Below are 27,385 nucleotides of genomic sequence, written 5' to 3'. Positions count from 1 at the left end.
TCATGTGTATGTCTTGTGCCTGTGGAGGCCAGAAGAGGGTGTGGAATCCATGAGACTGGAGTTACAGACAGCTGTGGGATGCCATGTGGGTGCTGGGAATCAAACCCAGGACCTTTGGAAGGACAGTCCGTGCTCTTAGCTGCTGAGCTATCTCTCCAGCCCCCGACTTTGTTTTCTAGTATGCTGGGTTTGAATTTCATTGTAGGACATCTAGATTTGTTATCAAAAGTTTAGATCTGAGAGGGTCAGCAGCCTAGGCTCTACTCTGTGATCTGTAGCCATAGGTGCTGGAGAAGGAGGCTCCACCATCATTGAGAAGTAGCCCAGAAGGAGAGGGCCAACAGCACCCATTGTCCTACCTCCTCGGACCATGCCCAGCAAGTGCCTGGGACAATGTCATTCAGGATAAAATTGGGAGTCCCCAGCAAGAAGAAATTATGGGTCCAGTGCAATGCCCTGGTGTCCCAAATACTTCACTTGTCTGCACCTCCCTTGGGAACTCGTGTCTTGTAGGCTGCCCAGTGGACCATAGTTACTATATGAACTCTGTTCTGGGAGCATCCTACTACTGCTGGTGTTCTCACCCATTCTCCTAGGGACCCAGAAAAGTCTATAGGGAGCTGTTCTCAGAGCAAGCTGCCTGCTGAAACTCTCTGGGTCCACAGAGAGAAATGGGGATGATAGCACCAAGAACTGAGGACAAAGGATCACAGCAATGAAGCCAGTGATGAGATGCCCGAGAGGAAAAAGGCATTTGTCAGACCTGACGACCTGAATCTTATCCCTGGAACCCCCATCCCTGGGACCCACGTGGTGGAAGGAGAGAACTGACTCCAGCCATTGCTCTCTGATCTCCTTGCACTGTACACACCCACATGATAAACACATATAAGGACAGTTAAAAAGAGGAGTAGTGATTCTTTTAATGCTGCCCTGAGGTATCTCTACTCTACAATCACCCTGCAGAAACTCATTATTTCATTCAGAGTCTGAGCTTCAAACTTCCTCCAGAAGGATATAGGGGATGGAGGCATTTGGCAACTCTTGACTCCATGGCCTCCTTGCATGGGTGGGTTCATGTTGCTCTTATTCTTATTCCCAATTGTGGCTAAGAATGAGGCTGGCCCCCTGGGTTTTAGGGACCAAAGCTGTGCCTCAGAAAGAGCATCGTTGGATTGGAAGAGACACGTTAGGCTGGGGCTGTAGCTCAGCAGGTAGGATGTCTGCCTGGACTTCCTGAAGACCCAGGTGTGAGCCCAACACCAAATAAACCAGGTGTGGCTGTACTCATCTGCAATCTCAACACTCAGAGGGCCAGAAGGTCAAGGCCACTGTACACAACATAGCAAGTTCAAGGATAACCTGGGATACATGAGACTTTGTCTCTAAAAATAGAAATAAATAAGTAAGGATGAAAGGGAGGGAGGGAGGCACGAGGGAGGGAAGGAAGGAAATGGGGGAGAACCTGATGTGTATTATGGCTTGCATGCACTTAAGGCTCAGTATGATCTCACCACTCTCTGACTACACTGCTGTCCCATAAGGTGAGATCCTGGCATCAGTGCAGTGGGGTACCCCATCTTCTGAAACCCAGTAACTGCAGTCCTGGAGATCCTGACTCATAGGTCCTCTGGAGGAATTGAAGTGGAGACTTTGCTCCCCTCCCAGGCCTGGGGTGGCTGGGCCCATGGAATGACCTCAGCTAGGAAGAATGAGGGGTGAGGAGTCTACAGGGCTGGGCACAGGCTTCTGCCCACCCCCGGAGCCTTCCAGCTCCACCTTGTACCAAATCCCTAGCAGGTGACCCACAGGTAGCCAGACTTCAGGGGTCACTCCAAGGGCCATCCCAATGATTCACAACAGAATCTTGATCTAGGCCCAGGGCACGGAACTTCCCAGTTCTTCCTTCATGTAATCTATTGCTTAAAAGCCAAGCATCAGATGAAGCAATAATCCCGACCTCTAGTAGAGACTTTGAACCAGCCTGACATATGACCCTGACCTTTGACTAACCTCTAACCCTGGCTATGGATTGACTGGCTCAAACAGAGTCACCGTGGCTGATCAGGGCTTTAGCTGCAGATGGACCCATATCACAGAGATAGATGGTACTTGGCAGGTGCTCAGGGGGGCTCTGGGCCTTACTGTACATGTGCATGCCCCTTCCCACCAGGGAGGAGTCAGCCTGTCCTGCTTGCTGGTCGTGGTCTGAGACATGGAACAGTAAGATCTGCTGGTCCTCTCCTGGTCTGGCTGGTCAAAGATACCCAAGTTGGAGCTTCCTTTCTCCTGCCCCTCTGACTGCGGCTCTCAGTTTCTAGGGACCTTTAAACCCTTGCTATGAGTTGAGGGGCTCTCCTGGAGCAGTCATGGACTGGTTTAGAGTCTGTTTCTTTCATTATGAGACAAGATCTCACTGTGTAACCATGACTGGCTTTGAATTCATTATGTAGACCTAACTGGCTCTAAGCTCACAGAAATCCATCTCCCTCTGCTTCACAGACTCTGGGATTAAAGGCATGTGTCCCCAAGGCCAGCATAGGCCAGCATTTGAAGAATGCATTTTGTCCATCAGGTTGGTGCATCTGTTCAAGCAGGGTTCCTGTCAGTCACTGAGAAGACTCCAGGCATGGAGTCTCTGGAGAGTGTTCAACCACAACATGGATGCTGGAGTTTAGTACACTTGGATCCAAACCCTAGCTTCACTCTTGACTATGAGCCAATTAGTCTTAACCTCTCTGGAGCTTGACTTCCCCACTGTAAAATGGGATCTGTGGCCTGACTTACCTCACAGAACTGTGAGGGTTAAACGGGATAAACTTCAGGGAGGGTCATAGGTAGTCTGTGCTTCTTATTGGGTTTTCTCCATTCAGGGTGACTCATTGAGGCCGAAGTCTTCTGCCTACTGAGTAGGTATTTCTCACCGGGAAGAGTTTATGAGGGCTTTGCTGCCCACCACTGTTTCTCACAGCTTCTCTGGGTTTCTGCCCATAATTCAGCACCATCAGAAATCCTCACCTCCAATCCTTTCTGCACTGCCTGACCCAGCCCTCCCGTGTCAAAGAAGCTTCCAGGTTTAGCATCTTCCCAGACCTGGCTTTCTGGGGCTAGGCCACAAAGTCATTGTTGATGCTTCACCGTAATGGCCTCCATGTGATCCCTGGTTGCTGGTGCTCCTAAGACAATGAGGATCCAGGCGGGCCTGTCTTTTCTACAGGAAATGGGTGTGTGTGGAAGGGGGGTGAGTTCCCTGGTGCAGAGTCACATGCTGGGGACCTCTCAACAGCCCTCATGACCCAAGCAGGCTCTCAGACAGCCCTCAGAAGGGCTTGGCTTCCTTTCCTCTTTTCAATGAATTAAATCAATTAAGTCATTTGGAATTACTCCTGCTGCCACTTGAGGCTTTCTCCTTAGTGAGCCCTGACTCATTATTAGGGCAACAGGGCAGGTGCCAAAGTCAGCCATGACCTCCTGTGCCCTAGCACTTCCTGTGGGCAGCCTGGGGGTCCTGCCCATGGACCATTACATAGGGCAGGAAAAGGTCAAGTGTAGGTCAGAGCTAGGTCCATGCTGGCCTCAGGCAGAGACTGTGGGAGCTGGGGTGTGACCAATTGTGAGGCCCCTGTGGGCACCTGTGTTTCCCATCAGCGTCCTTTATGTTGTGTGCTGAGATGCCGTGTGCTCCTTTTTGGAGGCAGATAGAGTAGCATCAACGGGCGGGGCACAGAGATGCTCACACACTTTGCAGCTTTTGCTCTCATTGGAGGGCCCCTCCAGCTGCCGAGTGAAGAGCAGCTGCCGCTTTAGAGCCAAGCATTCGGAACAGGTCCCAGCTGTCACATCCTCCATTGAGGGGAGTTGGATCGCCCCGAAGCTCTCTGTGGAGGGTTGCAAACTATCTGAGAGGCTGGCTCCATCTTTACTTCTTTCCAGCAACGGGACCCTCAGCAGATTCTCTTCACCCTCGGGCTTCACTTCATCTGGGTATTCAATGGGTATGGTGAAGGTCTGAGCTTGGTCCTCACAAAGAGAAGTCTTAATGTGTCTTAATGTAGTTTATTACCTCTGTGTGTGTGTGTGTGTGTGTGTGTGTGTGTGTGTGTGTGTGTGTGTGTGTGGTTGTATGTGCACTATGGTACACATGCATGTGAAGGGAGAGGATAACTTTTGGGAGTCAGTTCTCTTTTCTCCCATGCATCCCAGAGATTGAACACAGATTCACAGACTTGGGTAGCAATCGCCGTTACCTGCTGAGCCATCTCACTGGCTTGTGGATAGATTAAATACTTTATCTGACTCAAGTTCATTTATGCACTCCTTTTGCTGGCTTGAGCATGGAGCACAAACTTGAGAAGGTTTGTTCAGACTCTAGGCCTGGAAAGATGGCTGACTCCCAGCTCTCAGCACATGGATCCACATATGACACAAATGATTGAACCTGTTCCTGCCCAGAAACCCTGTGCTCTCTGCCGTCCCTCATGCACCTCTGCAGCAGGGCTAGCCTGTGCCCCTTTGAGGAAGAAGCCTGCTTCACAGCCTGGGAGCACCTTCTTGTGCCCCAGCAGGAGGACCTGGACCAGCTTCCCAGGAGCATCTTCTAAGCTGGAAATGAGTTCCACAGAGCTGGACTGGGTCATCTGCCTCCTGGTGGCTGTGCAGGTGATGTCACAGAAACAGTGTTTACTGAGTGTAGACAGGCCAAACCACACTACAGCTCAGCCAACCAGTTAGTCTCATTAGCTAACTTTGCAAATAAAGGAGACAGAGGCAGAAAGAAATACCACAGAGTTAGGGAATGACAGGATGACAAGTTAAGATCATCATAATTATTCTTCCTTTCTCCCCTCTCTTCCTTTCCTCCCATTCCTTTCTTCTTCCTTCCTCTTTCCCTCCTTCCCTTCCTTTCTGTTTCTTCCTCGTGTCCTCATTTCTTCTCCTTTCTCCCTCTCCTCCTTCAGCTTTCTCTTTCCTCCATTCCTTCCTTTCTCTCTCCCTCCATCCTTTCCTTCATCCATCCTCCTACCTCCCTTTATCCTTCCTCCCCCTTCCTTCCTCCCCTTTCCTTCTCTCCCTCCCCTTTCCTTCTTTCCCCTCTTCTTCCTTCCTCTTCCTTTCTTCACCTATCAGCTAGGTGCATTCCTTGGATCAGGTGTCGAGGATTCATGTGGGGTGGCCATTATGGACCCCAAACACTGCCCACACTGAGCTTTCACTCCAAAGGAGACAGACTTTGGTCAACAAACATCAAAGACAGATGGACAACATTTAAAGCATGGGTAAAACATAAAGGAGACAATGTGGACTGGGGACACTGTGCGTGTGTGTGTGTGTGTGCACGTGTGTGTGTGCGCGCGCGTGTGTGCGTGTGTGTGCGTGTGTGTGTGTGCGCGTGTGTGCGCGCACGCGCGCGTGTGTGTGCGTGTGTGTGTGCGTGTGTGTGTGCATGTGTGTGCGCGTGTGTGTGTGCGCGTGTGTGTGCGCGTGTGCGTGTGTGTGTGCGTGTGTGTGTGTGCGCGCGCGCGCGTGTGTGTGTGTGTGTGTGTGTGTGTGTGTTGAGTCGATAGGCGAATCTTGTTTCAGTCTGTATTCATTAGTTTGATCTCATTGGGATCATGTTTCCTGAAAGAGACCATTTAAGAGAGCATTTATTCTAGCTCACTGTTTCAGAGGGTTTCAGTTCATTGTGGTGGAGAAAGCATGGTGGTGGGGATGTGTGGTGGAGTCTGCTCATGTCACAGTAGATCTAGAATTAGGGTCTGGGTACCACTTTCAAAGTGATCTGCTGCCAGCTAAGCCCTACTTCCTAAAGGTCCCACAGCCTCTCCAAACCAGCAAGCATGAGAAACATGAGCTTACAGACACACTTCGGATTCTGTTCATAGCACAGGCAGACTTGAAGCAGAAGGAAGAAGCCTGTGCATGTCCAGGAGGAAGACCTGAACAGGTCCTGGAAGAGGAGCAAGATGGGAGGGGATACTGTTGGGAGTAGGGGTGGGGCATGACTCCTGAGAAGTGGGTGAAGTGAGGAGCCCATTGGTCCTGTGGGCACCTGCTAGGTCTTTGCATGTTTCTCAAATCAAGTTGGTTTTATCCCAAGAAAAGGAGATTGGCTGTGTTTCTGTGTATGACTTACTCAGTGAACCTGGTCTGACTTTGTACTTATGAAAAACCCCCTGACTAGTCAGGAGTCCGGCAAGAAGGAAGAGTGAGGCCGAGACCCACAAGGACATTACCAATGAGGTCCAGAGGACCATAAACACCCATCAGAGGGAGCAAGGGCATGAGACATGTTGGCTTCTGTATCTGTTTTGTAGGTAGAACCATAGAGATGAGGAGAAAGATAATTCAACATGTAGCATAGGCACCTGGAAGGATGGAGCTGCCTTATGGTGAGGTCTAGGACGGAAAAAGTCCTTTAAGAGCATTTGGGGCTTGATCAGTCGTCAGCCCAGAGTAGGGGGAGTTCGCGATGCTGGACTGGCAGCTAGGGGTGGGGGTGAGGTGGCTTGGTGACAGGGAGAGGTCCAGGCATAGGATCTGCTTCTGGGGTCTCCCTGGCAGCAGAGAGGATGGAGACCTTAGTGGGCAGTGACAGATGCTACATCATAGTGAGGCATGACTGGCTCCCGCCCCTGCTGGTCCACAGGGTCTCCTGGGGGCTGTTCCATGTCCTGTATTCATTACTTTCCCAGAAGTACATGAAGGGACCCGCCACCTTCTACAGAGAGATTAGAGACCCATGGGACTGCCTGGCCTCTCTGTAGGACTATATGACAAGGTAGCTCTGGGAAGGTGTCTGTCTGGACAGGCCTGGAATGTGGGAGTCTGATTACAAGGGTGCCCCACTGACTGGCCAGGAGCACATTTCAGCAGAATTGTCCTCTTGCCCAGTGATCACTGGGGACGGCTCATACTCTTGCTAGGAGAGGCCTGGGCTCTGGGGTGGGGGCCTCACACTCTGTCCTGTCTCCCTGATTCATCCCAGTTCTCCCAGAGGTCTGAGTCACTTTCTTTCCAGGTGAGAGCTGCCAACCAGGGCAAATCCTTTGGGTTCCTGGGATGCATGGGGGAGGGGAGGGGAGGGTTAGGAGGCCAGGAGCAGTAAGGAAAACTGCTGGCCTGGCTTAGTCTAAGGAGAAGCACGGAGTGTAGTTTCATACGCCCGTGTCAAAACCCTGTCTTTGTATGGAATGTGTTCTCTGTCTCTACCCATGGGCCAGTAATTCCCAGGGGCATCTCTATCAGTAGTTTACTAACTTTTCAAACAGTCTTATTTTTCAGGTGGGTAAACTGAGGCTCAAGGAGGGGAAGCCTGATTTAAGGGTATCCATCTAGGAAACAGAGGAACTGGGTACAGGTCTAGTCTTTACCAAGGGCTTGTCCATGGCAACCCCCAGGCTGTTTTCCAACACTGCTCTAGATAGGAAAACTATGGCCTTAGGGAAATATGTTGATTGGCCTTGAACTGTGAGGGGTGAAGGATACATGGAGGGACAGGCTGGTGAGTGAGTCCAGCAGGGTCCGGAACACAGCCATGAGAGATCTTGGGTGGTCTGGGAGTTAGCCTTAGCTTCATGGAAAAACCAAATCAGAAGAATACCAAAGGAGCAAGTTGGTTAGAGGAAGTTCCAGGCAGAAAAAATCACCAGAGGAATGGAATGAACCTGCTCTCAGAGGCCAAGGACATAGGGTGAGGAGACCTCTGGATTGCACAAGTTTTGAATTTCTATGGAATGTTGTGAGCCACTCCAGTGAGGGGCCCAGGGTTGCTGCCTCTTCACCAGGAAGCCTTCCTTGATTAACTCCTCTGGTTCCTCAACCCCAGCAGGCCTTCCTTCCTTAGTCTGTATTTGAGAAGGAAGGCTCCAGACTTCCTGGGTTATAACTGCTGTCTTAGAAAGGAGAGTTGGGCAGCTTCCAGGGCATCTGCACCATGATGGAGACATTAAAATATCAGGAAGACCGAAGATGTTTCCAAGAGGGATCAGCGATTAGAAAGAGAGCCATCCCCACAGAGAGGTGGACTGTGTGCTATTTGATGTAAGTGAGGATCTGCTCTCCAAAGGGCACCAGGGTGTGCTGTGCTATAGAATTGTAGACAAAATGATTCCTCTATGGACTTGGGTGCATCCTCTTGAAGGAATATGGCTTCACCCATTACCAAGAATGCCAGGACTAAATGCTTTGTAAGTAGGGACTCAGAGAAGAGGAGGAAGACCTAGAACCTACAGGAAGATCCAGAGCAGAGGCCCATAGAGCCATTTCAGCCCCATGCCCACCCAGGTAGTTCACAACCAGTGTCCCCACAGAAAGTCTAATGTGACCAGCCAATGAGACTGCCCATGGCTTCCTTATCCGCAGGGCAAGGACTGCTCCTCTTTGCAGGAAGAATGCAAGTTTAAGAAATGCCAGTCGGGGTTGAGGATTTAGCTCAGCAGTAGAGCACTTGCCTAGCAAGCGCAAGGCCCTGGGTTTGGTCCCCAGCTCCGAAAAAAAAAAAAAAAAAAGAAATGCCAGTCAATGTTTACAGGGTCCAGGAAATTCAAGAAGTAAATACCATGCTGTCTCAGAGTCTATTCTTAGCCTGAGAAGATGCAGATTCGTTCTGGCCTCCTGATGTGGACAGCGCCTGGGGTGGGGTGGGGAGACAAAGTGTGGTACCAACCCATTTTGCTTGTGTATTCCTGCAGTAATCATGCACATGTGGATTTGAATTCTCTATGTAGCAGAGGCGGACTCTGAACTCTTGACCCCCTGCCCCTCCTTCCCAAGTCCTGGGATTGTAGATCTGCACCACCACACCTGGCTTGTTTAGAGAGTCTCACTACGTGTCTCAGGCTGGCCTCAAACTCAGATCAATCTTCTTGTCTCAGCCTCCCTCCCGAGTGGTGGGATTTCTGGCATGTGCCATATGCTTAGCTTTGCAATAGAAAGCCTTGATGTTGACTCTTAGAAACAGGTGCACTTTAGAAAAACAAAAGCCAGGAGCTTGAGAAGCAAGGTCACGGAGTGACCACAAACCAGAACAAAATGATTAAAAACATATTATGTTGGCAGTGATGTGCCCAAGTCCTAGGAAAAGGAGAGACTGTGAATTATAGATAAATTCAAGCACATGAACACATGCTACCGTCATGGATATATCCGGTTCCTTATTCTAAACACGAAAAAGCATATTGTCCAGCAGAAAACCTGTTGCTCTCCTTTCTTACTCATACTTGGACAAAGCCAGTTTTGATAGATCATTTGGATAACCAAACCATTCCTCTCTGTCGGCTGAGCAGCATGCCCTGAGGACCATGGCTTTCGGGACTGTGGTGGGAAGGGGGGACACCACCAACTTTCAGTTTGGGATTTGCACACTCACACTTCTCACCAGGGGGTTAAACTGTAGCCAGCAGCGGGCGGCTCTGCTCATTCATGGCATTTCCAAGTAAGGATAAACACTTGTAGTATTTCAGATGTTCACCCAACTACAATAATAACCGAAACAACTGTTTTCAATCAGGGACGCTGTAGGTGTTTAGTAGACATTTGTGGTTCGCTGTTTCTGTATACAATTGGGTGGAAATCGGGACTGGGAAAACACAGGGTCATTTCTTTCCCAGTCTGTTCCCAGACCCTCCAATTCTCTCCTCAGGCTCCCAGGTGAGATAGAGGGCATCAGCCACATCATGGAACTCCAGCTGCCTGGCACACTTTTGAGTTGCAGACTCTGGGGCTGACCTCCCCATGGGGTGTGTGCCCCTGCACCCCTTCTTTGGTGCTCACATCTTCTCTGCACCAGGGCCCTGCTCCCAGCTCCTTCCCCTGGTGTCAGTTACTTTGTTTCTATACCTGTCTACCGGTGCCATTTTCTTGCCTCCTGTGAGCCAGGCCTCTCTCTCCCTGCTTCTTTGTTGACCTCCCACTAGTTCTTCACACAATGACCAGAGGGACACAAAGGGACAGAGTTTTTCATGGCACACTCTACTTAAAATTCTCCTTAGTACTCTCAGACAAACAGGCAGACATTAGCCTCCAAGGGTGTGACCCGGCTGCCTGTCATCTTTCATCGGGGCTTTCTGGATCACTCCCACCAGTAGCATGTGCTGTGTGTACCTCTACTAGGGTACTACCATGGGCTCCACACCCTGTAAGCTCTTACTCTTCCCAGATGTGTGTTCGCGCGCGCGCGCGCGCGCGCGCGTGTGTGTGTGTGTGTGTGTGTGTGTGTGCACATGAGTGTGATATTTGAACATATTGCCTCCAGGAGAATCAACAAGACATAAGAAAGAACTCTGGATGGAGGCCCATCCTCATATCATATTGGGGGTGATGTTGGAAACCTGGACCATGGACCTGGGTTCAGAGGGGTTGCCCTCCTCATGTGGATTCTCTTGGCACTGTGAGCTGCTGCCTTCTTGAACCTTGTCCTGGATCTGCAATGCTACTTTTCTTTGGTCGCTGTGTCTTCCTAGCCGACTCTAAGCAGACAACAGAAAGAGTCTAGCAAGCAGTTAGTGGATGCTGTGTCAGGATATGAGCATCGTCTGTTCCCTTCTCCCAGATAAGCCGGCAACATCAATGTCTGCTCTCCTCTCTGCCTGCCTCAACTTCTCAACTCTTGACTCTCGTTGTTTTGCAGGAGCGCACTCATGACTCAGAAACCATGGAGCAGGGCTGGGCTCCGTGGGAGTTTGCTGCAGCTGAGTAGGTGCTCAATAAATGTGTGCCAAGCTGAGCATCGGCCAAGCTTGGAGGCAGAGGGAAGGACAGCATGACCTGGTTGGAAGACAGTGGTCCCTGGGAGGAAAGAACAGAGAGGCCAGGTTTTTGCAGTCAAGGTTCATTTCCCAGTCAGGTGGCTCTGGGGAGGCACTAGGTGCCTGCAACATTCCAGCCCTGTGATATGGGCTGGGTGCTCTAGATAGGATCCTGGCACTACCCTTGGCCTGCCCCCACCTTCTCCTGGGGCGGGGGTAGGAGGTGGGACCCACTTATCACCAACCAGGCTAGCGGGTGGAGTCAGCCCAGCTTTGGGGAGATGACAATCATGCCACTGACACTCCTCAGTGGAAAATCACCACACCGTGTGACCCCTTCCTGAGAATCGGAACAGAGAGAAGAGGGTCAGAGAACTGCCATGAAGCCTGTGGCCTGGGAAAGGCATTCAGGACCCTCTAATGGGGACAGGCGGGTGGGCCTTCTCCCTGTCACGCCCACATGAATAGCTTAGGTTGAGTCAGCCTACCTGAGGATCGGGGTTCTGAATTTTGGCCTTCTAGGACATCTTGGAGCAAGAGCAGTTTCTTCCTGCCACTCAACATTTCTAACCACATCTTTTAAATTTTAAATTAAGGGGCTGGAGAGATGTGGTTACCATCTGTAATGAGATCTGATGCCCTCTTCTGGTGTGTCTGAAGACAGCTACAGTATACTTATATATAATAAATAAATAAATCTTTAAAAAATTTAAATTGATTTCATTTTTAACTGCTACCCCAAAACATTAAAAGTTGTATGTATTTATGGGGTACCATGAGATATTTTAATGACTGTGGCCATTGTGCAGTGACTACACGTGATTAAACATAAGTTTCCTTAGACACTAACATTTCTTTATGAGAAAAACATCCTTCTTTGGGCTTTGCAAAACATATAGGATGCAACTGTTGTCCACTGTCACCCAAGTGTGTGACAGTCACCATAGCTTCTTATCCCTCACTCTTCAGCCAACGCTAAACACCAAGTTTCACATGTGACCAAGAGCCCCACATGCTTGACATCATGACTGCCAACTTAACACACATCATGGTCTCCACACACCCGTGTGTGGCAAGGGCACATCACAGGCAGCAGGTTCTTTCTACAGCTCCACAGTATTCCATTGCATGCGAACTCTATCTTCTCTATTGGTTGATGGACACTGGTAGGTTGTTTTCAACTTTTGGCTATTGGGAGCACCGCAGTAATAAACCATAAGTTTAAGGTTTTCTAGTCACCTTTATTCAGAACTGGCAGTCTCAGACATGCCCTAGCTGTAGTTCTCTGAGTTCTGTTGAACTCAGCATGAATGTGACCAAATTTATGGGAAGCGTCGGCTTGGGGACAAAGAACATTTATGAGTAAAGAACCTGACTTCTGGCACCCTCACAGGCCAGATGTGAAGGGGCTAACTGTTTTGTTTATGCACACAGCCTTCTACATAAGACAGGAGCACACACTCAAAGCATGCTCTGTGCGGGATTGCACATCTTGGGCCACATCCATCTATGCCAGACACCTCTGGGTCAGGGTTAGCTCTCTGAAGCACTGTATGTGTGGGACACCTTCACATTTCCTCCCATCTTCACACTGGAGGCAGGATGAGGGACACAGGCTTGCACATTGAGAAGCTGAGGCAGAAGGATCGCAAGCTCCAGGGCAGCGAGACTTTGTTTTAGGGAACAAATGACACGGCCTCACACTTGTGGCAGAAGTGTGGGTTTTACCTCTTTCTTTGTAAGCACTCTTTTCAACCCTTGCACAACCACTGACACGCGGGTGTAGCATAATTTATTAAACCTATCCCCTGCTACTGAAGATAGAGGTTATATTTGTTTTTCATAACACCAAGCAGAAACTTTTATCCACCTATCTGATGATTTCCCAGAAGTTGCCATGCTGGGTCAAGGGGCAAAGCTTAAAAAAAAAAAGTCTTGGGTTCTCACCATCAAGTTCAGTATAGTATATCCCATCAGCTTATTATATGTGTGACACCGAGGCTTGTTTTCTTGTCCTCCTGCTGGGCCAGGGCACCATTATTAAAAATCATTTACTATTTTCGCCCTTTTAATTTGTTCTGTACTATTAATGACCAACACCTTTTACCTGCTTGTCATTTAAAATTTCACCTTTCTATGTAATCCTATTCATCTACTTTGGTCCTAGAATCTTTTTTTTTTTTTTTACTTTTACATTATGTTTTTTATGAGACACGGTCTGAAGCTGGCTTGGAACTTACTATATAGTTCAAACTAGTCTTAGCAGTTCTTCTGCCTCAGTTTCCAAGTGCTGAGATCACAGATGCGAGCCACCACACACCTAGTTTGATGTTGGTTTGTAAGAGCTTTTTACATATTAAGGATACTATCTCTCCTTCCACTCACTATGCTTCAAGTACTGTTTCCGTGTATCCTGTTTGATTTCATATTTTGTTTTATTGAGAGAGGGAGAGAAGGCAAATTTTAAGCAAGTGAATTTTTTTTTCTCTAGCGAATGGCTTTATTCACTTTCCATTTATGAAAGTCCTTCTTTGGCCTAGTTGTTCAGCAGCACTTGTTTTGGTCCTTCCATGTGTCTGTCTGTCTTCATGATTGCTTCGCTATCATCTTGGAAATAAGAGAGGGCATTATTCCTGCCCTTGGGGAGCATGTGAGGAATGGAGCAGAGGCTGCAGAGTGACAGTTGTCTGTCTCTGTGCACTGTGTACCATAGATAAGATCTGCAGTGAAGATAGAGACAACACAGGAGGAAGCAATGTGGAGAAGATGGGCCTCGTGGTGCTCGTGAGGCCACACTGGACAGGGGTTCTATTCATTCATCAAATGTGTGCTTAGCACGTGGCAGACACTGCTTTAAATCCCAACCCTTTCCACCTTGAATAGTGTTGATAGTCCTCAGGCCAGTGTTTTGTCAGGGCTGGCTGTGCGGGGGTGGGGGGTCCTGGGAACACTAATGCTCACAGCTCCAGGATTTGAACACTTTGATGGAGAGTTCCAGGTGTTTGCAACCTTTTGACATCAAGATAGGCCATCATCGACACTGCCGTCTATAGAGCTCACCCTCGGGTAACTGAGTTAGTTGACCCCAAATCTCATAATGTTTTCAGTAAGTGTGTGCTTTTCCATGCAGTCACATTATTCACAGTTGTCCTCAGCACGTGTGGTCAGATCAGTCACACCTGGTAGACCATTTGTTTGAAAACTTTCACCATTTAGGGCTGGATAGGGGCGTTTTCGATTCTGAAGGCCAAAGGAGGGACACTCGTGAGACAATAGGTGATTATTTTAAAACAAGAGAAGACATACATCTCTACAAGCTCTTTAGTCATAGGAATTTAAATTATAATAATGATAGGATGTGGTTTTGGGAAGAATACAGGCATACTGAGGCAAAGAGTGGGATTTCCCAGGAGTCATGGCATTTAGCTTAATTGAACTTGAAATAAGTCTCTGGGATGGTCAGAAGGATTGCAAGGTTGTCTGTTTAAAGCAGTCACCTGGAAGGGAGTTGCACAGCAGGTGTTGGGTGAGACATAGCCCTCAGTCCTCCTGTGACCTGTGACCTTGATTAGCCCAGTGGGACATGAGCTTTATTGAGGAATGACATCTTTGAAGTGCCATGTCACAGAGGGCAGAAGTGGCCAGCAGTATCTGCCCAGGTCTGGCAGGAGGTGAAGGAGAGTTCAGCTCAGAGGCAGCATGGGAAGGATGCATAACCTAGATATCTTGTTGTTCTTCTATTGAGACAGGGTTTCCTGCAGCCCAGGCTGGCCTCAAATTCACTGAGTAGTGAAGGAAGATCTTGAACTCCTTCCTCCTGCTTCTGCCTCCTGGGTGCTGGGATTACAGGTCTGGGTCACCACACCTGGTTTCTGTGGTGCTGGGGTCTAACTCAGCCTTTGCTCAGGCTGATGACTTGGTTTGTGTGCTCAGTTTCCCTCAGCTCCAGGAGACCATTCGGAGTCTTGTTTCTATGAGACCAGGAAGACCATGGACACAACTAGTTTCCACATTGCCTGTGATGGTAACAGACAGCCCATCAGTGGGCTGCCCTCTCTTGGGCACTGTCCTTTCCAGATTCCCTTCACAGAATGACAGACATCCCTTATCTTCCCTTCTTGAAAGAACGAATGGGGCAGAGAACACCAAGTGGGGTATGTGTGCGAGCAGGGTCTCATGTTCCAGAGGGATGGACCACATTCCCAGTGGCGTTTGCTTTCTTCTATCAATTCTGCCAAGGAGAACACGAATTATCCCCTTCTCTGTCTCAGGATGGGGTGGGAGATGGACACTCACTAGGGCCAGCTCTGTAATTAAGTCTGTGGTAAGGGGAAGAGGATCCAACAGGTCCCAAAGTTGTCCCTGATGTCAGTGGACTTACATCCGGGTAGGTGGTTTACAACATGCCCCTATGAAATCCTCTCGGGACAGCCCCAGCTGTGACATGCAAATGGGCCCGAAGGACAAACGCAGAGCACTTCTGCTGTGGAAATAGATGGTCACCTCTCCTGTTCCCAGGGTCAGAGGATCTGAAGGGAGCCTGGTGAGGGACTATGAGAGCAAGTTGAGGTGGGAGGGAGGACAGGACTGGGTAGAAGGAATGCCATATCCTCTAATTGGCAGGTGGGTCCCTTAATCTGTCCCCAAAGGTGACCTCATATGGAGCCCTAAGCTTCCTGTTTTAGTGTGGGGCTTTCCCTGGCAAGACATGAACAAAAATGTATTCATCTCAGACAAAGAAATGATTCCACCCAAATCTAGCTTAGTAAACCCCTGGGGTTTCTTACAAGTGCACGAGTGACTCAAAGACAGCATCATTGCAAAGCCCATCCCAGCACACGTGACAAGGCATGAAAGCTGTTTCCCTACAGAACATGGCGGCATCCTGCCAATGGGGCAGCCTCCTCTCCTAAGCAGCTAGTGGTCCTGTGAATCCTGTACGTTTCAGGAACCTCCTAAGACCTTTCGGTTTCATTTATTTTCTGATCAGGGTTCACACCAGGTCTTCTGATGCGCCTGCTCTTCTCTGCAGTGGGTGAGTGGGAACTACAGGTAGAATGGAAACATGCGGAAACATGTTGCATCTTATACAAACCTGTGGTTCTGTGGTCCTGCCTGCTACCATCATTCTTTTGTCCACTTTGAATGTTCATTGAGGACAATTCAAATACATTTCAAAGTAGAGAGAGCTGCCTTATGCACCTTCTTCTGGACAGTGCACTCCATAACTCCAGGCACCTTGCCCCTACTCTGCTCATCTGTTCAGGCTCCATGGCCTGTTCTCTTTCCCTCTTTCCCTCCTCCTTTTCTGCCTCTCCCATCACTCCTCCCTTCTCCTCTTCCTCTTCCTCCTCACTTCTGTCTTCTTTTTCTCTTCCTCTTCCGTCTCCTCTACTTCTCCCTCCTCCCCCTCTACCCTTCCCTTCCACCCCTCTGGGGTCCCATTGTCTCAGATACTGTTGGCTCTTCCAAGCTTGCTGGTTCTTTCTTTGCTTCTCTTCTCACAGGCACTTCCCCAAATAGGATCAAAGCAGTTTATCCTGTCCTAGTGCCTGCTTCTTGGAGGGCTTGGACTACCTGACCTTGCAGGCCCAGCATTCCCAGGAGCAGTTAGTAATATTTTTAATGCTGGTTTCATTTTGCCTCATCCTTTTTTCCTTCTTTCTTTATCTACTGAAATGATTAAAAGCCAATCCCAGAAGCCAAGCCTTAGCGATTTAAAGATAGCATGTGCTTTATTCACAGAGCCCTCGTTTGCATATGTGCCCTCATTTGCATATTTGCCTACCATACAAGCACAATTACTGCGTAATTCACAACTAAATAGTACAGATCGGAGAGGAAACGTGATGTTCCGAGTCTAACAAGGTGCCATTGGCCCTTACTGTTACAGCTTTAGACTCGCACCAATGCCATTCATGGTCTACTTAGTGGCACTGTTTGCATTTTTGCTCTTGTGTGTGTGTGTGTGTGTGTGTGTGTGTGTGTGTGTGTGTGTGTATCTGCCTGCCTTATTCCTTGAGACAGAATCTCATTGAACCAGAGGCCAGAAGTTTCAGGTGGGCTGGCTGACCGTCAGGCTCCTGGGATCCAACTGTCTCCACCACCCAGTGCTGGGGTTACAGGCATACGTAGGCATTCTCGGTATTTTATGTGGGTGCTGGGCATTCAAACTCAGGTGCTGATGCTCGTAGTATAAGCACTTTTAACCACTGACCTATCTTCCCAGACCCTACTCCTGTGAGTTTTGCTCATTTTGTTGTTTAAAGTGTCCCAAGCACAGGATGTTCCTAAGTACGAGAGCTCCCAGATGCATCACAGAGAAAAGGTGTGTAGGATCCACTCCATGCAGGGTTGAGTTGTGCTAGTCTTGTCAAGAGTTCAAAATCAATGCATCAGACCTATGTGTTATGCCAGGCGTCCTTCAACAGACAGATAAAACAAGCCTAAGTGTGGGCCAGCTGAGGAAGACATGGTGAGCAAACGCTAGAAGAAACGCAATCCTGGATTTCCTCAGGAAAAATGACAGAGTGACATTCGTGCTTTAGTGACTTCCTTTGGCAGGTTTATGACAAATGACAAGAATCCACTTTATGTTCTTGTCATGGTGCTTCCTTACAGCATGGTGATGATGTCATACCCAGCAAATCAACACCCATTCCCTGGTGCCATCCAACATTCAACCTGTTAGGAAGTGTCCCCAATGTCTTCGAACTGTCTCTTATTGAAATAGTGTTTGAAAAGTTCATATCTGGTTATCCTGATTCTGATATGTCTGAGGGGAATGTATATATCTCCCTTTGCTACTGTAGAAACCTTATCAGTTGTCTTGCCTAAGGCTCCCATCCAGATGTCTTTTTTCTTCTGGTGTTGACATTGTCCCTTTATCTCTTATATTTCAGTCTAAAGAATTTCTCTCTAGGAGATTTTTATTACTGTCAGGGTTAGAATATCAAGGGTAAACTGAGGTGGGCAGCTGAGAGTTGGGAAAGGCTTTGGGGAGGGCTGGCTTGGCTGTGGCTTGGATACAGGTCAGAGCTGGCTGCCTCGGCAGGATGATGGATGGTTAAGAGCAAAGACTCAGGATCTGGGATTTCTGGGTTGAAATCATGATCCAGCCACTAATTACCTATTGACCTTGAATAGCTTATGTAATGTCTCTCTGTCTGTATTTCCTCATTTGGAAAATGAGCATGACAACAATGCTCACATGGTGTGCTAGTGGAGGAATGTTCAATATGTAAGGCTTGTTGTAAAGTTTCAATGAGTTAATGTGTTTCATGCATTTGGACCCATGCCTGGCGCTTGGTAGTTCCTATCTAAGTGTTTGCTATTGTTACTATGTTAGGCTAGGGCTTGAGGCTGGGTTGCAAAGAAAGGGCAACTATAGGTCACAATTCTACTTAGTAGTTGAAGTTCTACCCCCTAGTCCCTAGGGTCTGAGGTTGGGGAGGGCTTGGACCTGTTTTCCTTGCAATCACCTTCTCTTGGCCCCTGTCTAGAGGGTTAGAACTGAGAGGTAGAGTGGGCTCTGCCTCTCTGCCCCCTCTGAGAAGGTCTCCATTCTTCAGTCAGTTTTGTCTCCGAACTTCACCCTTGACCAACGGGATGGTGGGAGTTCCTAATAGAGTTACAGTCCTGAATGGTGTTTAGGGAGAGTATGCAGACATTGTTCTTGGTCCTCAAATCCCTTCTGAGAATGACATCTTTCAAGCCTTGAAGATCCAAGTGTAGAGACTTGAATTAATTACATGGAACTAGAATAGAGAAGGCTGGTCCAGCTCCAACTCAGGAAGGTAAACCCCAGGTTAGCCAGAGGAAAGGAGATATGAGTGGTGCGCTCATTCACATGCCTACCATCCTAGCCTCCCACCCATACATAAACATATTTCTGCCAGACAGAGAGCCACCCATGTATCCATCCATCAGTCTGCCACCATCTATCTGTCATCATCTCTCTGCTATCTGTCCATCCATCCATCTGCTCTCTGTCTCTCTGCCACTCATTCATCTATCCACTCATTTCATCCATCCATCCATCCATCCATCCATCCATCCATCCATCCATCCATCCATCTAGCATCCATTCATCCACCTGCCATTCACTCATCCATCGCCATCTATCTCTGTCATCCATCTATCCATTTGCCATTTATTCAACCATCAGTCTATCCCTCTGTCCACCTATCTACCTGCCATCCATCTATCCATCCATCCATCATCACAAATCTTGAACACCTGCTCTGAGTCAGGAATGCGTTCCCTGCACTAAAGCAGCTCATTAGCTAGTGAAGGAAGTACACATTTAATTGCTACACACTGTGCTAGGAGAGGAATGTACAGTATGTGATGAGAGTTGGGGAGAGGGTGGAACCATCTATTACTGAAGCCAAGGAGGCCTCTCTTTTCCGTCTTTGGAACTGACTCTTCCACCCCAGTGGTAACCTGTGTCCCAGGGCTGGGGCCAGTGCCAGGTCAATTTTTCAGCTTCCTGTTTGTGTATCACCAGGCTCATTTGCGCAGAGAACTGGTCCTTCTGGAAAGGAGCTAGAATAGCCAAAGCTCTCTACCACACTTTGCCAGGCACCCTGACAAAGTCCCTTGAAGACAGGCTACCTTCCTTACAAACATTCCACTAGTGACACTAAGTGGCTTGGTACCTCTATACATTGACTTGGTTAATATGCATTGACATAGGATGTCTACCCTTTGGAGTGCTCCCCACTCCTCCAGACTTGTCCTCATGGACGTTGAGCACGAGGCTCTACTTATGTTCCCCATTGGCACGCCACCCCCTCCCACCTCTCTGCCTCTGATGTCTCTCAGTAATGGCTATCCCACCTAGGTATGGGAATATAATTGATTATAGGCTTCAAGGGTCAGAGTGGAGGGATTGTGATTCTCTTTCTCAAGCCCATGTTGCTGGATAGTGTAGCACCAACCTTTGCTAATAGCCCAGGGCTCAGGACCCGATACCCTCTGCTCCATTGGCCTCGGGTAAGAGCTGGTATCTTGTCCTCATTCTCCCTTCCCAGCTCTGTCTGGAAAGGACCTTTGGAGATGCTTGGACTGGCCTGTGGCCCAAAGAAGCTGGCCAGAGCCTGAGGTGGTTTCAGTGCACTCTCCCTCCCTCTGTCTGGTTGACTAATATTGCCAGCCACCAGCCCCAGGGGAGAGACCACAGCATTGCCTTTGCCACTGCCCCAGCCGGCAGCAATGCTTGTAGCGTACCTGAGATGGTATCTTGGTGAGTGGTGTGGGTGAGCTGTCTCCTAGGAGTGTCTGCCTGCAGCTTGCTCAGCCCATACTTGGCCCCCACCCCAGTCCTGGCCTGGGCTTTGTGAATATTTACAGAAACCTAAGGCTGGTATCCCTGCCCCCAGCACTGTGGAAATGCCTGGCTGGCTGATACCATAACCTGTGCATACAGAGAGGCCTGTAAGTGTATGTGCAGTATGCTCGTGCTTGTGTGTGTGTGTGTGTGTGTGTGTGTGTGTGTGTGCTTGCATAGGAGAGGAGTCCTCTCATGAATGAATCTTAAGCTTTCTCCTAAATAGAAGCCTTGGAACTATCACAATTCCCAATGCATCTCTGGATAAGAGACTCACAAAGAACCCCATCATGGGCTCTGAACTTTGGTTCCCCCATTTCTTTATGTTTTCTTGTGATAGAGAGCATCTGTGTGTCTGCGTGTGCGCATCTCTGTCTCTGTCTCTGTCTCTGTCTCTCTCTCTCTCTCTCTCTCTCTCTCTCTGGTGTGTGTGCATATACACATTTATGTACACCAGAGACTGACACTAGGTATCTTCCTCCATCACTTTCTATCTTACTTTTAAGAGAGTTTCTCACTGAGACCAGAGCTTACCCATTCAATAAGCCTGGCTGGCCAGCGAGCCCTTAGGGTTCCTCCTGTCTTCATCTTCCCAATGCTGATGGATCTCTCTCTCTCTCTCTCTCTCTCTCTCTCTCTCTCTCTCTCTCTCTCTCTCTCTCTCCTTCTCCCCCGTCCCCCATGTGTGTGTGTGTGTTTTAAATGTATTAGAGATTGAATCCAGGTCCCCATTCTTGAACAGCAAGCATTTTACCATCTTCCCAGGCCCACCCCGCCACCCCCAGCCAATCTCCCTAGACCTTTTGGCCCCCTATTTTTTAATATATTCTCCTACATCCTGTTGACTTCTCCTACTAGTTGTGATCCAGCCCTTCTACACTGTGGAGGGACTCGGGGAGATAACACCATGAAGTGTCCTTCTGGCATTAAGGAAGATCCCCAAAGCAATACTGCCAGAACCAGGAACCCCCACCCATCTCCACCATGACTTATATTTCCTTCATCTTGGATTTCCCAAAGCCCAAGAGTCCTGAGCTACAGGCACGCAAGGAGAATCCCAGAAGAGAGAGCAAAACAAAAGTAACAGAAAGGCCCCACCCTTTAGGATCTGGAGCTGATGGAAGAGATACATTCTCAGCCGGAGGGAGCTCCCAGCCTGTTTGCATCTGTGTTTGTCTGTCTCCCTCCCCTCCTCTTTCTCTTTGTGTGTGTGTGTGTGTGTGTGTGTGTGTGTGTGTGTGTGTGTGTGTGTGTTAGAGAGGGTTGGATGTTGCCCAACCCAGAAAGGGAAGCCTGCGTGTGTTCTCCAGGCTACATGACAACTGTATGGGTTTTCGGCAGGCAAGAGCAACCAACAGATTCATTAAGCTCCTGTTTACATATCTATTGTCCAAGCTAATAATGTGATTTAACCAAGCCGATTACCTTCATTAAAAACCATTAGTTCCCACAAGCAGATGTTCCTGCGTTCGCATTTTCCTAATGATACTGGCATTTCGCAACTGTTATTGCAAGGGAGGCCTGTGCCCTGGCTCCTCCTTGGCCACCTCAGCCTACAGGGCTCCATGCACTGATTTCCCTCGCCTTCATATGCCCCACGAAAGGCATCAGGAGGCAGGCAAGGGAGACAGGCCAGGGGATCACTGTCTGACTTCCACACTTGTGTTTCTCAAGGCCTTGTGTCCTTGTGAATGGGTGGAACTGTCAGCAGCCCATGGATAGGGCTCAGACCCAGACCCTTGTGGTGGGTCTCAGGCACAAGGTCAGCTTTTGAGCCAGCCTCCCAAGGGCATCGCTAACTAACACTGCCACCATTGACTGTGTAAAGGGAAGACTCTGTCAGTGTTTGTCCTCTGCCCACAGGTGTCAAGTGATGGCTCTGTGGTTCTCCCCTTAATTCCTCTAGGAACGTATCAGCAGCCTCATCTTATCAATGATGAAATCGAAAGTCAGGAATGGAGACCTCTCAGCGGTCAATATGCACTTCCAGAAGTCTGGACTGAGAACCCTGGAGGGCTCTGCACAGGGCAGCCGGAGCTGCTGTCCCCTTCCTCTTCTCCAGTCAGTATCTTTGTGTGGGTCCTCTGGATGCCCCACTGCCCCTGGAGTGGGGCCAGGATCTGGACGCAGCAATGGATGTGCAGTGACTGCACTATGGGAACGTAATAACACCCAGAGGTGGTCCACATTGAGTATTAGCCATCCTTAGACCCCTGCCACTGACAGACTGGCTGACTCCGGGAGCCTCACTCTGACATCTCCCCATCAGTAGAGTGGGTTGAAGAATCTTTAGTGTTTTGACACTATGCTGCTTGGGATATTGTGCAGGAAGGAGCTGCCATGGGAGGCTTTGTTCCGAGCTCTTTTGGCACCCCCAGCAACTTCCCCTGCTGGGTAGTGACAAGGGGTTCTGTGCCTGCCTTGCCTCCCTCACTGGCCTCTGGGATTGGGAAAATGTGGGTCAGAGGCAGGATAGATCCTTTTTATGAGGTGGGGCTGGATCAGAAGGCAGAGAATTCAAACCAGCCTAAAGTGGATCTTCTTCTCCCTTCCTTTCTCTCACTCCTGTGTCTCTGGCTTCCTGGGAAGGCCATTCCCACTCCTATCTCTCCTTGTTCTCTTTCCTGCTTTCATTTGACCATGGGCAGAGGCAGCTGTGCCTAGGACATGCCAAAGCACAGGAATTCCGACCCCTCCCCCACAGCTCTTCCTCCCTAGGGCCTCTTCATCTTCTTTCCCTTTCCTCTTGTCCCTGGCCTTTCCTTCCTCCACCTTTATTTTCTTTCTTGATTCTGAATACCTACCCCCTTCCCTGTTCTCATCTATCTCTCTACACATACCCCCAACATGCTTTCTTCCCCCTCTCTCTGTCTGTATCTGTCTTTTTCTCTGTATCCCCCCCACCTTCCTTACTGAGTCTGTCTTTCCAGTCCTGATGTCTCCATTGGCATCACCTGAGACAGGAGTACCCTTCACACCTGCAAGACACAGAAACTTCCCGAATCCACATGGGAGGAGATGGAGGGCTTGGTCCAGGTATGTCAGCAACTGTTGACCTTACTGCCCAGGAAGTCAAATGAGCCCAAGGGAGTAGAGGACAGTTTCCTTTTGAGCCTTTAAAACAGTGCTTACAACCTCCTGGATGCTGCTGAACCTTTAATACAGTCCTTCATGTTATGGTGATCCCCAACCATACAATTGCTTTTGTTACAACTTCACAGTTATAATTTGGTACTGTTATGAATTATAGTTATGAATTATGACATAAGCATCTTTGTTTTCCAATGGTCTTAGGTGATCCCTGTGATGCTGCTTTCAAACAACCTACAGTTGTTGAGAGCCGGGTGGTGTGGGGAGTGTACCTGGAAGAGGCTAAGCTCCCTCTCAGCCCCCTTCAGCCCTGGCAGAGACATCTACTGGAGACAAACACTTTGCCAGAGTTGGGTGGTGTTGTGGAGAGGCCATTCTCTGTAGCTCACGGCCTCTGATGGCTCCTGAGGGGGCCATAGAAAGCATCACCATGGCCACTACTGGCTGGGTCTGAGGGATGGGAAAGCCTTCTGAATGAGCTGTTTGCTTTGAAGGAGACGAGCAGAATAGGGAACTCAGTAGTGAGGAGAGCAAGCCTGCTTTCTCTGGCCTGGAATTCTAGCACTGTTTTGACTTTGCGAGCCTTAACGAATATGTGGCTCTTGGCGGCTTGGTCTTCTCATCTAGAGGGTGGCGGTCATTTTCATAGCAATCTCTTGGTGTGAACACAAGACTTAGATGACACAGTATATCTGAAACTTCGAAACATGCAAAAGGCATTCCAGTTGTTGTTTTGAGACGGTCTTTCTTTGCAGTGCTGGCTGTCCTGGATCCTATCATGTAGGCCGCGCTGGCTCTGAAATCCCAGAGACACACCTTTCTCTACCTTCTCAGAGCTCAGACTAAGGAGCCTCCCACCACACCTGGCTCAAGTGGTCCGTTTTAAGAACATTTGGGTATTTGGGTGTTTATGTACGTGTGTCATTGTGTGTGGAGGGCAGAAGTCAACCTTGGAGGTCGTTCCTTAAGAGATAGCCACTTGGTTTGAGACAAGGTCGCTCGCTCACTTCAGCTCGCTGATTAAGCTGGCTGACTGACCAGGGAGTCCTGAGGATCTGCCTGGTTCTGCCTTCACTGTGCTAGGATTATAAGCACTCAGCACCATGCCTGAATTTCTATGTGGATTCTGGGAACTGAGTCTCACACTTGTATGATAATCATTCTACCAACTGATCCATTTCCCAAGCTCCTCAAAAACACTTAAAAATGAAACAGGAGCAACCTGGTACGTAACTGCATATACCTGCAACTGTCTTTTGGTTTCCCAGAGTAGGAGCGATGGCCTCCACTCTGTATCGGACTGGCCAGTCAAGTGCCCCTCAGTGGGACATCTGCCTTCTTGGGCTTTCCTGATCTACAAGAAGAACCAAACTTGTGGATGCCACAGAAAAGTCTAAAGTTCCTGTAGCTATGACAGGTTTTCCTCAAGAACCCACTGCCACCGTTCCCTACTGGCTGAAGGTGGTGACAACCTCAGGGTGGCTGGGGTATAAGCAGACATTTGCCTCCAAGCAGGCGTGGACACAGCGGAAGAGACTCAGGTGGGAGAACCCCTTTCTTGAATAAACTTCTAGAAAGAAATAGGGTCCCTGCATGCCCTGGAGTCTCAACCCAAACCCTTGGAAGCTTCTGCAGCTGGGGTGTGGTAAGAGTGAGTCACCTAACAAGAAAAAAAAACTTAGGAAAACCTTCCCGTGGTCCTCCCTTCCTCCTCCTGTTGCTCATGAGTAGGGATGTGGAGCAGGATCAAAGCCAGCCACACCTCTTGACGTCACCATGCTTCACACCAGGATAAGCCCGGGACGGGGCCGAGGGGGCTGGAGCAGGAAGAGTATCCCCACACCTTTGCACATACGCCTTCCCTTGGAACACATACATGCACACGGGCACTCACGTGTGTCTTCCCCCCAGCACTTCCACACTTGTAAATATACATGCTTTTGCCTCCTGACCACGCCTTGCAGTGGCCCTATATGAATTCCTTGAGAGGCTACAACCTTTTCAACAGGGCTGTTTAGTTCGTGTGGGAAAAAAAAAAAAAAGAAACAAATTAAACATTGCCTTGGGTACCCAGTAACGATTGAGATCTACTGTGAACCAGGGGACACCAGGGCCTTGCAACTTGAAAGAGGACATTTCCCAAAGGGAGGCGATGGGTCTTGGTAATTGTTGTAATAACAGTTAGGTAGGCCTGGGTTGCTTCCTTTTATCCCGTGAGGTCATAGGTAGCTTTCTCCATCAGAGAAAGGCTGGGCCTCCGCCCATCACTAACACCCTCTGGCCCATACTCACCCAGCTGGGGACCTGCCCAGCCGTGATTCTGGGGCAGGGGAAACTTCAGGATAGTTAAAACAAGTGAGCTAATCTCCTGCGTGCCCTGTTCTCCTGGGATGGGACTGGAATTTCCACTTGCCAGGTACATGTTTGGAATCTTCTGCCAGGAAGCGTATCCCAGTGCGTGCCCAGCTTCAGTCACTGCCCTACACAACAGCTTATAGTCTGTGACACAGTTAAAACACTGACTTTGCTGCATCAATGATGGCTGGATGTATAGCTCATCTCACTCTCCTCTTCAGATGTGTTTACCCTTGGGAAGTTGGAAGTCTCAAAGGTTGAAGAACTGTTCTGATTTAGCCACAGGATGATGGGAACATCTTCATAGCCTTTGCCAATGTCTGGCATTGACCAAAGGCTTCTGGTCTCTCTACCTGTGTACTTTTTTATTAAACCACCCTGAGATACTGTGATCCCAAGAATGTACTTGGGCTGTGATGCCCACTCGAGAGCATGGCAGCCTGGTAACCCTGACCATTCATTGCCTGACAAACTCTCCTACACACACATTCAGGGTCATTAGGGCATCACCATGCCCATTCTCCACTGTGACACTGTGTGACTTATGTCTAGTGCCCAATACCCCCCTCACCCTCTACAAAGGCATCTCTAGGTTGTCCCAGCTTCCCTGTGAGTCTTGTAAAAATCACACACCCATGGCTTTCCTGGAAAGCTTGGTGTTCAGTTCAACCCTTTGCCAGGCACTGGGCTCACATGTAGAATTTGGAAATACAGTCCCTTGATTTATTCTATTAGAGTGCCAAGCTTTGTCTTATACATGGCTGACTCACAGCATCTCAGACATGTGTGTGATTGATCACTGTGGAGGTTGGTTTTTTTTTTTTTTTGAATGTTAGATTCTGTACATCTGGCTATGCATGAAGCTCCTGCTGAGAATGCTGATGAGGTCAGTGGGAGAAGACCAGTGAGGACAGGCAGGTATGCAGCCAGTGCAGACACTGGGCTTCAGACCCCAAACCCAATTGCTTTGTTGCTAGGTGATGTGGGTCTCCTTGTCTTTGCTCCATAGTTTTCTCCACTGTGGAAATGGTTGACAGCACCTCACAGGGCTATATGAGGATCACACAGTTCCATCCAAAGGGCCCAAGAGGCCAGTGCTAGAACCTAGAGTCTCCTTTACTATAGCAGCAATCATGACTTTTACCGTGGTGCGGATGGTAGGCTCTACTCTGAATGTTCTCAGTCCCACCATGACCCACAAGAGTGGAGGGATTTTTAGGTTTTAAATGACAAGTTTCCAAAATCACTTTATTATGTAAATGCTAAAGGGAAATTCAGGCTGACTAATAACTTAGAGCACAGTGAATTGTTAGGGATTGAACCCAGAGTTTGGTGATGCTAGGCATGCATGCTACACTGAGCTTTAGTGCTAGCCCCAATGTTTGAGTGGTGCTCGGAAGGTTACGGAGGGCTTGAGTGTTTCTTTGATTTGCCTATTTTCTTTTTTTCTCTTTCTTTTGGATATTTTCTTTCTCTGGAATCCCCTATCCCTTTCCCCCTCTCCCTGCCTCTATGAGAGTGTTCCCCCACCCACCCACCTACAACCTCCAATCTCCCCGCCCTGACATTCCCTACAATGGGGCATTAAGCCTTCACAGGGCCAAGGGCCCCTCCTCTCATTGATGTCCCATAAGGCCATCCTCTGCTACATATGTGGCTGGAGCCATGGGTCCCCCATGTATACTCTTTGGTTGGTGGTTTAGTCCCTGGGAACTCTGGGGTGTCTGGTTGGTTGATATTGGTGTTCTTCCTATGGGGTTTCAAACCCCTTCAGCTCCTTCAGTCCTTTTTCTAACCCCTCCATTAGGGGCCCCGTTTTCAGTCCAATGGTTGATTGAGAGCATCTGACTCTGTATTTGTCAGT

The sequence above is a fragment of the Rattus norvegicus genome, chromosome 4 (assembly GCF_021556685.1).
Source record: "Rattus norvegicus strain SHRSP/BbbUtx chromosome 4, alternate assembly SHRSP_T2T, whole genome shotgun sequence".
NCBI lineage: Eukaryota > Metazoa > Chordata > Mammalia > Rodentia > Muridae > Rattus > Rattus norvegicus.
Note: the sequence above shows the minus strand (reverse complement) of the source record.